This window comes from Ochotona princeps, chromosome 24 (genome assembly GCF_030435755.1).
Source record: "Ochotona princeps isolate mOchPri1 chromosome 24, mOchPri1.hap1, whole genome shotgun sequence".
Lineage (NCBI taxonomy): Eukaryota > Metazoa > Chordata > Mammalia > Lagomorpha > Ochotonidae > Ochotona > Ochotona princeps.
Window position 1 is genome coordinate 33076746 of NC_080855.1, and position 12901 is coordinate 33089646.

The following is a 12901-nucleotide window of genomic DNA, read 5'->3' on the forward strand; positions in this document are numbered from 1 at the left end:
CAGCATCTGGTACAACAGAACAGACATGTAAAAAGGATCAGAGTCCACTAAAGGGATGTATGGTAACTGCAATAGAGATTGTCACGTCTAGTAGCATGTTATTTAACTTCATGGTGGTGTTAATTTCTTTTTTCTCCCTGTTATTGATTTTGTTTTGTGGCTTTTCATTTAAGGGAATGTATAGTGACTGTGTAATGGAGACTATCATATCCAGATGTGAAGATATAATGCAGTATGCATCTCTACTTCCAGTCAAAGATGTTCTCCCAATGAACCTGGTTACCATGTCTTGACAATAGGATGCTGGACTCTTTGCCATTGTCCATGCCCGCAATGATGGACATATGAGTGTTTATGAAGAACTATACTATAGCAATGATATAAGGGAACTTGGTGAGGGGGGAGGAAATTGGGGCGGGGATAAGGGAAATCCCAGGGCCTATGCAACTGTATCGTAAATTGATAATAATAAAAAGAAGTAAAATTTAAGGGAAAAAAGGGGGTCAGAGTGAGGTGGGGAGGCTAGGGGGACAAAAACAGTATGAGGCCTGAAATGAGCACCTATCCTGGTAGTGTCTTTGTTCTATGGAAATTTTGAAAAACCATCACATGTAGCGGTTACACATATAGTTTTGCTCCTATCCATCACATCTGTTTTGGGCTCAGACAAGAGGCCCAAACTCAGCACAACTGAACGCAGTAGCAGGAAGAATAAGGGTACAGACAGGAAAGAGAATGTTTGCCTGTTGCTCTCCTCTTGAGGGGCCAAGCTTCCAGTTTTCAGTAAACAACAGAACACAGAAGAAATGAGAACATGAGACTCATAAAGTCTCAAGTCAGAGTGGAGACACAGTTTTTATCTGGGATCCTGAGCTGCTGGGGGAACACTGCAGGGAAGCCTGAACTCAGCCACACAGAGAGGTTCTGAAACCAAGAGAGGGAGAGATCACACCATCGTAGCAGCCCCAGCCCCTGCTGTTTCAGTTCCAAACACCGAGAGATACCAAGACAGTCAAACCCTCCCTAAACCACCAACCCATGGGAACTGAAAGACAATGTCATTGCTTTCAGACACTAAGTTTACGGATATTTAGCAATGCAGCAGTAGATGAGTAATAAGTGACTTGCCCCGAACACGTCAATGGTGGAGCTGAGCTGAGTCACAAGGCTAACGCTCAATAAGACAATCATAGACACAACTGAAGATTGGTCATTGTTGTTTTAGGTTTATAAAGCACATTGAGCCTCAGGTGATTTAGGACTGCTGTAACAGAACCCTTGAGCCTGGGTAATATTTAAAGAACTCAAGTGTATTCCCACAGTTCTAGAGTGTTCTGGAATGTTTCATGTCCGGTGAAGCTGCTCCCTGTTTCCAAAATGGTGTCTTGAGTGGAGGAGGAGCATTGTTGACCTTCATGGTGGAGGGGGCAAAGTGGGATTGTGGGATAAAAGGCCAAACCCAGCCCCTGAGGTCCCTTTTTTGGTATCATTGTAATGACATCAACTTATTAGTGCGGACAGAGTTTTAATGACTCTGAATGATCCACTTGTCGCATTAGTAATTTGGTTTCCAACATAAAAGCTTGTGGAGACACATTCAGGCCATGGTACCTGCTGAGGGCAACTGATTCCTTTTTTTTTTTTTTTTTTTTTTAATTTTTGCTCTTTTCCTTTATTCCTCGTGTAGGCTGCTTGTTACAGATATCTGAACACACCATTGGATATAAATGATAATTGGGAAGTTTCCGAACAGCATTGAAATGAATTCTATGTAGGCTTGTAAAATATCTCATATTCTGATTTGGAATTGTGATAGATACAATAAAAAAGAAAGAAGAATGAGTCAAAAGCAATAATGTTATCATCAATGTAGCATGGATTATTTGTGAAAATGCAGAGAAGTATATTGGATATTGTAGGAACACTGAAGAATCTACAGTGTTTAGGAAATGTACAGTGAAGTTCAGAGCAAGTTCTGATTAATTTGTTTGTAATCTATGTAGTAGAAAATACGCTTATTGATAAATCAGTAACAGAGTGCTGTCACTTTCTGCCCTAAATGTAATAGTTCATATATATGATTTCGAAATCTAAACTGACAAAAGATTTTTCACATCAATCTAAAGCTGAGGAAAATCAACATCTGTCTATGTGTTCATCAATATGTTATAGCATTTTCTGCGTGCATATTATCAGAGTCTTTACATTTTGCAGTATCAGGCATGTGTAATAGGACAGAAATCAACATTTTCTTTTTTTTTAAATTACATTTATTTCATTTTAGGACACAGTTTCATAGGCTCTGGGATTCCCCCAACTCCTCCCCAAACCCTCCCCCCACATTGAATTCTTCCACATTGTTACAGTAGTACAGCTCATAACCAGTGATTCCTTCATTGCGGGCATGGACCATGCAGAGTCCAGCATCTTATTGTCCAGATAAATTCCACAGTTCCATTGGGAAACCATCCATGATCTGAAAGTGGGGCTGGCAGAATATCATCCCCTCCAACGAAAAGCCACAACATAACATCGACAACAATTTACGACATCATGAAGTTAATTGACATGGTGTTGAGTGACCAGTATGTTAGAAAATGCAAGTTTTTAACCACATCCTGTAACTACTTCATTGACATCTCAATCATAGTTTGTACGCAACCGGCTTCTATACACCTTAAAATAGTTATAAGGTACTGTTCAGCTGTCTCGTGTCTATTTTCATTTATACATTTAGCAACTTAAAGTATTCAAGCATGATTTCTACTGAACTACATGAAATTTAGGGTAGTCTAAACAAGTTTATATTTCAAACAATCCATATGTTAACAACTGAGAGACAGAACAGTTTTAGGAGGGGTTGCAAAGAAATCTTCAATACCCTGGTGAAGAGTAACTAATCTTTGTGTCCTACCTAGTAAGGTATATGGTAGTCCAAGCTGACTGTTTTTTTTTTAATTATTTATTATTTAACTTCATTAATTACATTGTATTATGTGACACAGTTACATAGATACTTGGGTTCTCCCCACCCCTCCCCAACAAGCTGACTGTTTTCTGTCTGTTTTAAGCTTTCTTTATTGGTCTCTGTCTGTCTGATCTAATTTTTTTTGGGGGGGGGCAGTTCCGGAGCGACCCTGATGGTCATTGCAAGAGAGAGTGGGGAGCCAAAGTTGGAACTAAGTTAGGACCAGAGAAAGCTCTTCTCCCTAGTCCCGAAGGAAGTTTACTGTTCTTCTGTTTCTGAGGACCACTCAGGGCTCCTGGCTGTTGTTCAGGTAACATTAGAACCTGTAAGGAAGGATCTGGGCTTCTTCCATCCCATGTGGGAGATCCAAATGGGAATGATTGACCTCAGAGTTCTCGGCCTGCAAGGGCGCTCCAGTCCCCGCGGTCTCCTAAGCAGATGGGATGTAGTCCTTGGCAGAGGGCAACTGCTTCTTATATAGTTGTTATATATATTCTTATATATAGCAAGTGTTCAGAATTCAGAATCCAGGAATAATTTTAATGTCATATGTATCTGTAGATCTAGGATATTTGAATGATATTTAAATATTCAAATATTTAAATGACACAGCAAAACCAAACTTTTTCTTCCAAAAAATATCTGAGGAGCTAGGGCATGGTGTAGTAGGCCAGGCCTCAGCCTGTAGCACCGACATCACATATGGACACGGGTTCATGTCCCTGCTGTTCCACTTTCAATCCAGCTTCCTGCCTGTGGCTTGGGAAAGCAGTGGAGGATGGCTCGGTCCTCTGTCCTTGAACCCTTCACCCATGTGGGAAACCTGGCTCCTGGCTTCAGATTGGCCCAGCGTTGGCTGTTGTGGCCATTTGGAAAGTGGCCTGGTGAATGAATGATTTCTCCTTCTCTCTCCTTCTCTCTGTAACTCTGTCTTTTAAATTAAAAAAATTTTTTTTTTTTCAAAAACATACCTGACAGTGTTGTTCTAGAATAGAAACGACACGTCACTAGCAGCTCTGAGACTGATTTGGCAGAAAGGGGCTAGTTACCCTGCAGATCTCTGAGTGCCACAGAACCTCTGGATCTGCACCCCCGTGAGTAGCACTGGGAATCTGAACTTTTGGCAACTCTTCAAATGATCCCCAAGCTCGTTAACATTGAAGCAAGGCTGCTCTGTGGCCAGCATCATTTGAACCCAGAGAAATATCACACATAGGGTTCATAAGCAACCCTACCCAGGAAAATCAACGCACTCGTTGAAGGGTCCTTAAAGGTTATTACCTGAATTTACCTAATCATAAGAATAATGTGGGGGCTTTGCAAAAACTGCATGTTTCTAGGCTTCTCTTCTGATGGCAGTCAGGTATGAGGCAAAGTCCAGGATTCTGAATTTTAAATTTGTTACTAAATGTGCCATGAAACTGGGACTTGGCACTGTGGCACAGCAAGTTAAGCCTCTGATTATAAGGTCAACATCCCAAAACAGAGGTCTGGTTTGAGTCATGGCTACTGTGTTTCCAACCCAGCTCCATGTTTATACGCACAAGAAAGCAGTGAGCGGGAGCCCAGATATGTGGGCCTCTGACATCTATGTGGGAGACTGGGATCCTGACTTCCGTCTGGCCCATTTCTGGCTGTTGTGGCCATTTAGAGATTGAACCATTAGATGGAGAATCTGTCACTCTGTCTTTCAAATCATGTTGTAAAAATAATGTAAAAGTTCTACGTTATTATATCAAATTATGGATCTCACGGAGTTATTGGAGCATAGATCAGTTAAATTTTGGTTGGCATTTACCCAATATGATAATTTTAGTTTTTGAAAAGCAGCTTATTTCAAGCCATAGTTTCTGGCAAAGTTTAATCTCTTCCAGTGCTATGTTTTCCATTCACCATAGAGACAAGGATTAAGATAACAATAACTAGCATTTATCAAATGTGCCAGGCACCGTGATTTGAATTCTCCTCAGCCCCCCCCGAGGCAAGTACCAGATGAAGACACTTAGGTAAAGACTAGTTAAACGTCTTGTCAGGCATACTCCTCTAGCGAAGTGGCAGAGGTGGGGTTCCAATCCATGCCCTTCACCAATGCACTCCTGCCTCTCTGCATTTATTCCAGACCGTTGTCTCTGATGTACAAAACTCATCTTTGTCCAATATGGTTTTATGAAATACATTTCTTTTTTTCTTAGTTTATTTGTATTGGAAAGGCAGATCTACAGAGAGGAGAGACAGAGAGAAAGATCTTCCATCCCCTGGTTCACTCCATAAGTGGCCACCATGGCTAGAGTTGAGCCAATCCAAAGCCAGGAGCTAGAGTTTCTGGTTCTCCCGCATGGGTGCATGGTCCCAAAGCTTTGGGTCATCCTCAACTGCTTTCTCAGGCCACAAGCAGGGAGCTAGCTGGGTGGGAAGTGGCGCAGTCAGGTTATGAACTGGCACCATTCCTGGTGAACATAAGGCTAGGATTTAGTCACTAGGCTATTGTGCTGGGCCCAAATATATTTCTTACATGAGAATTTTCTTTGTGCTGCTTTAAGTTCATCAAGAGAACTTGTTTTTAACACAGAGAAGCCTGTTCTAGAAAAACAACGTACCAAAAAGACTCATTAACTCTGAAGACATCTCCAAATAAAATATAAAACAAGGTAAACCCTTTCATTATTTATTTATTTTAAGGGCTGAGTTAGAGAGAGAGGAAAAGACAGAAAGAGAGAGATCTTCCATATACTGGCCCATTCCCCAAATGATTGCAATGGCTGGAGTCTGAACCTGCACCCATATGGGTTTCTGGCATCTAACCCACTGTGCCTAACTAACAAGGCTGGGCCTGTTAATTAGTTTTTAAATAATTTATTCTTGGGCTTCCTGTGACTTGCTGAAGAGTTACCTAGAATATCTTGGGAGGTCAGTAATTAGAAAGTTGCAAAAATAAACAGTAAGACAAACATTTGTAGGAGTGATATTTAAAAATTGATATTAATACAGAAGTCCACCAGGAATTTAGCTTTTTGGCTGCAGTTTATTTATTACATGTTTTCCTTTCAACAAAGTGCATGAACACTGATTAGCTCAGCACTGTCCTTGTCCTCATTCAGGGAGGAAAGTGACTGCAAGGGAAAAGATGAGCCTGGGGCACAGCGAGAGGCAGACATGGCTGGGAATCCTTAGAATCTCAGGAATCCTTGAAATAAAGCCAGGGGGTTCTGCAGTCATGCAAGGGATGGACTCTCCAGGGAACTGAAATGTGGAGGTTGCAAAGGCATTCAAGTTAGCTAGAGAAGATGAAAAACTGTCTAGGAAAAGCCACAGACACCAGGGGGATATCCCAATCTGTTTCCTCTGAGGTCCCTGGGAGGTAACGTCGACTAGGACAGAACAAGTCTCCAGGAACTGGTGAGTCAGAGGACCTGAATGAAAGGAAGGTGTGGCAGTTCCTCTTGAAGCACAGTGCAATGCACCCTGACTAGACACTTAAACAATCACCATCTTTTCTCTGTGTGAGTCCAGGAATTGACTGGGTTCAGCAAGATGGTTTTCAGGTGGAGTCTCTTGCAGTGTTTGGGGCTGTGATCACCTCCAACCCATTTTCATTCCATGAGTGGTGGCTGGGATGATTGTGCCTGAGACCTGAGATGATTCTATTGACTGGAGGATCTAAATGCCACCTTTTTATGCCGCAACTTCATCACAGTGCAAAGAGCAAACATTCCAGGAAGACTACAGACAAATGGCTTCACCTTTTATGATCTGGCCTTGGAAGGCTCAGGGAACTACTTCCACCTGCCATTAGACCCACCTGGAGCCCAGGGGAAGGAACATAGATCTACTGTTGACATCACATGAAGGAATAGCACAAGGATTACATATTGCTGCAACAACATTGGAAAACAATCTGCAATACAAGGTAAGTACCAAGAAACACAATCTTGGAATTTGAGCTTGAGTGGCAGGCATTTAGTTCAGTGACTAAGACACTGTTTGGAGGGCTTGTGCCATGGCTCAACAGGCTAATCCTCCACCTGTAAGCACCAGTATCTCGTATGGGTGCCTGTTCATGTCCTATCTGCTCCACTTCCCATCTAGCTCCCTGCTTATGGCCTGAGAGGGCAGCAGAGGATGCCCCAAAGTATTGGGACCCTCACCCCCCACAGGAGACTTGGAGGAAGCTCCTAGCTCTTGGCTTCAAATCAGCTCAGCTCTGGCCATTGCAAGCTTTTGGGGAGTGAACCCACAGATGAAAGACCTTTTGCTCTCTGTCTCTCCTTCTCCCTGTAAATCTGCCTTTAGACAAATAAACAAACAAACAAAACACACACACACACACACACACACACACACACACACACACACTGTTTGGAATGTGCACATCCCACATTGCACTGTCTGGGTTCAAGGTCTGTCTCTGCTTCTGAACTCAACTTCCTGCTAATGTATACCATTGGAGGTAGCAGGTGATGGATCAAATACTTGGGCCCCTGCTTCCCACAGGAGAGATTCAGACTGAACTTTGTCCAGTCCCCAGCTGGAGTAGGCATTTTAGGAGTGAATCAGTAAGATATTTTCTCTCTCTTCTCTGTTACACTGATATTTAGGTAAATAAATGAAAACAAATGTCAGGAGCCAACATTGTGGTATATCAGGTAAAGCCAGTACTTAGGAAGCTGGCATCCCTAATGGGCACTGGTTTTAGGTCCAGCTGCTCCACTTCTGACCCAGCTTCCTCTGAGTGCACTAGGGAAAACAACAGAAGATGGCCCAAGTGTTTGGGCTTTTGTACCCATAGTGGAGGCCCAAATGAAGCCCCTGATTTTGAACATCATCAGTCTGGCACAGCCCTAATGTTGCAGCCATTTGACAATGAACCAGAAGATAGAAGATTCTCTCTCTCTCTCTCTCTCTCTCTCTCTCTCCCTCTCTCTTTTCTCTCTCCCTTTTTTTTTCTCTATAACTCTGTCTTTCTTTTCATATATTTTTTGAAAGTTTCTTTTCTAAAATGTTCAGGAGACTGCTAAGCCACCATATTGCTCCCCCTATAACTCTGCCTTTTCAAATAAATAAATCTTTGAACGCACACACATTTAAAAGAATATTGAAGTTAGAGAATTCAGAATTCTAGTCATTCAAAAGGCAGGCTGTTCCTGTGGGCAGCTCAAGTGGGTGGCCATGGAAGAACACAGTGAACAATGAGGAGACATAGGACAAGGGTCAGAGGGTTTTCAAGGCTATCCACTATTCATCAGTATCCGTATGGATACTGATGTCCCCAGGAAAACAGAGGACATGAGAGGTCAGGTAAAGGTAGGTAGGCCAAAACACCATTTTCAAAGCCCTTATCTTTTTGTCTGCTATGGGGAAATTATTGATCTCTGTGGAGAAGACCTCTTTTAATTTGGACTACTTCCTGTAGATCTATTATTTGTGCAGATACCGGTGGCTGACATTTTGGGCACTCCTCATTTATCAATTCATTTCAAATATATTTACAAGGTGCTTATTGTGTTGTCATGCCATGTTCTGTGTACATTTTTTTCTTTTTGCTTAATTTTACTTCTTCTTATTATTATTGTTATTATTACTACTGTCATTCTATGATACAGTTCCATAGGCCCTGGGATTTCCCTTTCCCCTCTCCAAGGCCTGCCCCCCCTCAATGAGTCCTCCTATATTCTTACTATAGAACAGTTCTTCACAAACACTCATATGTCCATCATTGCGGGCATGGACAATGGCAAAGAGTCCAGCATCCTATTGTCAAGATATAGTAAACAGTTTCATTGGGAGTCCATCTTTGATCTGGAAGTAGAGATGCATACTGCATTGTATCCTCACATCTGGATATGATAGTTTCCATTACACAGTTACTATACATTCCCTTAAATGAAAAAGCCACAAAACAAAATCAACAACAGAAAGAAAAATAGACATCTACAAAGCCATGAAGTTGAATAACATGCTACTAGACATGATAGTCTCCATTACGCAGTTACTATATACACCCTTAAATGAAAAGTCACAAAACAAAATCAACAACAGGAAGAAAAGACATTAAAAACACCATGGAGTTAAATAACATGCTACTAAATGATTGATGTGTCTCTGAAGAAATGAAAAAGAAAATGAAGAACCTTCTTGAAGAAAATGATGCTACTGTATGATTCATGAGTCATTGAAGCGTTTAATGAGAAAGTGTTTTGAAAGAGATGAAACTAAAAAAAAAAAAAAATCAGAATCCATGAGATAGTTTCCCCTGATCTTTGTTGATGAGATATGTCTCCAGTAGGCAACAAATAGATGGGTTTTGTTTTTTATTCCGGTCTACTAATCTGTAACATTTGATTGATAAGTTTAAGCCATTTACATTCATGGTTAATATGAATGAGTGGTAATTTGGACCTGTCATTTTAGCAATGGATCATTCATTGATTTAGTTTTCTGTTGTTATTTTTCTGGGATATTCTTCATATTTGCCTTTGGTTTTGGTAGGCGCTATTCCTCTTTGTCAAGAGAACATCTTGAAGTATCATTTGTAGGGCAGGTTTGGAAGAGGCACGTTCTTTTAACTTTTCTTTATTGTGGAAGAATTTGATTTCATTTCAAAGACAAACGAAAGCTTTGCTGGGTATGTTATCCTTGGCTGGTATTTTTTTCTTTTAGAATCTGGAATATGTCGCTCCATTCTCTTCTTGCCTGTAGAGTTTCCTGTGAGAGATCTCCTGTGAGTTTAATTGGCATTCCTTTATATGTCAATTGACCTTTTTCATGTGCACATTTCAGGATCTTTTCCTTAGGTTCAATTGAAGAGAGCGCGATGATCATGTGTCTTGGTGAGGATTGTTTTTGTTCAACCCTGTTGGGAGTTCTGTGCCCCTCCTGAATACTGTTTCCCAATTCTTCTCTTGATTAGGGAAATTTCCCCTTATTTTGTTGAATACAGCTTTAATCCCAGCTTCTCCTTCTATGCTTTCTGGGACTCCTCTAACTCTTATATTTGGCCTTTTAACAGTGTCTTTCAGTTCTTGAATACTTTTTTTAGCTTGACCCAGCTCAGCTTCCAGCTTTTATTTGTTTCCTGCTGGTGACAGGAAATATTTTCCAATTCTGAGATTCTTTCTTCTCCTTCCTTCATTCTATATTTTAGACTCTCCACTGTACTTTTAATTTGCTGCACTGTATTCTTCATTTCTTATGTATAGCTTTCATTTGATTCATTTCCATTGTGACATATTCTTCAAGTTGCTTGAACTCCTGCTTTACCTGCTTCTCGTTGTTGATAAGAAGCTTTATAACAAGTGTTTTCAAATCTGTATCCCCCATTTTCTCGATGTCTTCCTCAGTTAACTCTGAAGCTGGCAAAGGCTTTTGCTCCTTTGCTGGGAAGTCTTCAGTAATATTCATTTTGTCTTTGTCTCTTCTTTTGCTCTTGTTCATTGTACTTCTGGCTATCAGATTGTTCTGCTTGGGGGCAGGTTTCTAAGCTGTGTCACCCACAGGTGACACAACTCTTTGCTTGCAGCCACTTGTGCCACTCCCTCCAGCGAGTTCCAGGTCTGGGTTCTTACGTTAGATTTCCACAAAGAACTCCGTAGCCCCAGCTCCTAGGTCACTGCTCTCTACCTCCTGTTATATGGTGCTGTGTCTGCACTGTTGTCCTTACGACCTTTCTACCACTTCTGGTTGGAGCAGGTCCCAGGATTAGGGAGACACCAGGTGTTCTATATAGCAAGGCTGTTGGTGGTGCTGATCTTTCCGGAACCTGTTGGCCGTTAGGTTCTAGGGCCACACAGGCCTATTTTGATCTGTACGATGCCATATTCTGTATTATTTGTGAGTTTGCTTCCAGATCATCGCATGCACAACTCACACTTTTCCCTGTAGTCTTCAAGCCTTTGCCACACTGTACACCTGATGTGCAGGTCTGAGGGCTACCCAGACCTGCCTTGGGTGGAACCTGTAGGATGCCACATTGTTGTAGTTCACTGAGCCAGAAATGAGTTCACTCCCAGCTCAGTGCATGTGCAGTACTATCCATTGCCTTTGCCTCCTTAAACAAAATGGTGCCTGATTCAGCTCTAGGGGTCAGACTGGGCTGTGAAATCCATCCTGTCCCCACACTGCCTGTCTGGGACCTGCTTCTCTGTCTCTGTTCCTGGTCAAATCAAACAGACTAGCAGGATGGGCAGTTCTTTGTCTGGGTTCACCTCCTGAGCTTTCGGTGAACATCCCTTCCCACCTTGTCAATGGTGGAGTTCCAGCTGCCAGAGGAGTTCAGATCGCTGTCCCCCTTGAATGCCACTGGGGTATTAGTCACTGCAGCACCACACAGTCGTTTTGTCCACTGCTTTCCTATGTCTGTCAGTCTCCAGGTAGCCCTCTGCTGCTGTTCTGTCCTCTTCTGTTTCCTGCAATGTCTCCTCTCTGCTTCACACTGGCTAATGTTTCTCCATCTGTTTAAATGTAGCCTTTCCCTATTCTGCCATCTTGATTCTCCTCTGTGTACTTTCTAAAAAAAGATTTATTTAAGAGGCTGGCATGCTGGAGAATAGGCTACTCCTCTACCTGTTAGTTCTAGCATCCCATATGGGCTCCTTTGGTGTCCCACTTGCTACACTTTTGATCCAGCTCTCTGCTTATGGCCTGAGAAAATAGCAGGGGATGGCTTAAGTCCTTGTGTCCCTGTACCCATGTAGGGGACCAAGAAGAAGTCCCTTGCTCTCAGCTTCAGATCACTCAGCTTAGCTGTTGTGCCCATTTGGGAGGGGGGGGGCGGAGATGAAGCAACAGATGGAAGACATCTCTGTTATTCCTTCTCTTTGTATAATCTGCCTTTAAAAAATCTTTTTTCAAAAAGGTTTAGGTTCCTGGAATTCCATGCAGATCTCCAACACTGGTGTCAGGATCTCAAAGAGGACCATTGTCTGCTGTTTTTCCAGATTCATCAGCAGGGACCTAGATTGGAGTTGCACTGGCACCAGCTTTCGAGTATGGATGCCTGTGTTCTAAGCAGCTGCTTAACATGCTGCACCACCACCCCCCAGGCTCTGTTCTACGTGCTGAATCAATAGTGAATGAGACAGAGATGTGTCGTTGTGGGACTTATAGCCTCTTGAGAGAGACAGACATAAGCCCAAACAAGGAAAGTGTAACACATATTGTTATGTGATGCTAAAACACTGTTTCTCTTGTTAACATAGTACAGAGGTTAACAGTATGAATCTGGGAACTAGACTGCTGAAATGTGAATCCCAACCCTACAACTTACAGGCTGTGTGATTTGGGCACCTCGCTGAGCTTCAATTTCCTCACCTACAAAACGTAAGAACAATAGTTCCTATAGTAAAAGTTGTTCTTGGGACTAAACAAGGTAATGCAGACAAAGAACCTGGGTCAGAATAAAAGGAAGAGCAGGCCTGATGGAGGAAGGTGTGGGCCTGAGGCTCCTTATGAGCTCTGGCTGCTGGTCAGGTGCTGACACTGGGGTTCATGGGCTTGGAAAGGAAAGGGCCCCTATGGATACAAGTTCAGCAGCGTCAGGATGTCCATGGGCAAAGGGAGTCTCAGAAACCTTCAGGATTCAGCCTTAGGTCCAGCCTATCACAGACCTCAGGAGAGACACATCTGCTTTGACTTTGAGGCAGGAGCAAGGGTTGACATTGGCAGTTGGCTACACTTACAGGACAGAGGGGAAGGTTAGGAGAAACAATCCTTTCATTACTCAATGAACAGAGCATCATCATCCCCTTGAGTGTGGTTTATTACAGAGAAGTCAGAATGGCGAGAAGGGTATTCTGCAGGCCTGGCTGCTGTCTGGAGTGCTGTTTCTTTCAGTAATTGGAATCTGCTGTTCTGACAGGAAAAGTGGGGATCATGACACCTGTCTCATGCAGGTCTTAGAAAGTTTCACTAAAACCTGTCACATGGAGGTATTCCCTC

The 12901-nt window shown here is 42.4% G+C and overlaps 1 long non-coding RNA gene across 2 annotated transcripts in view; it reads left to right on the forward strand.

Annotated features, from left to right (window-relative positions):
- The window catches only part of LOC131483254 (uncharacterized), a 53066-nt gene extending 41026 nt beyond the window's left edge, over positions 1-12040 (forward strand). Inside the window, exons 2-3 of one of the 2 annotated variants that reach the window (XR_009247601.1) lie at positions 5509-5616; positions 11826-12040. This is a non-coding gene — a long non-coding RNA (uncharacterized LOC131483254). The remainder of the gene's footprint in view (positions 1-5508; positions 5617-11825) is intronic. The other variant, XR_009247600.1, reaches the window with a different exon arrangement.
- Positions 12041-12901: the final 861 nt, after the last annotated feature.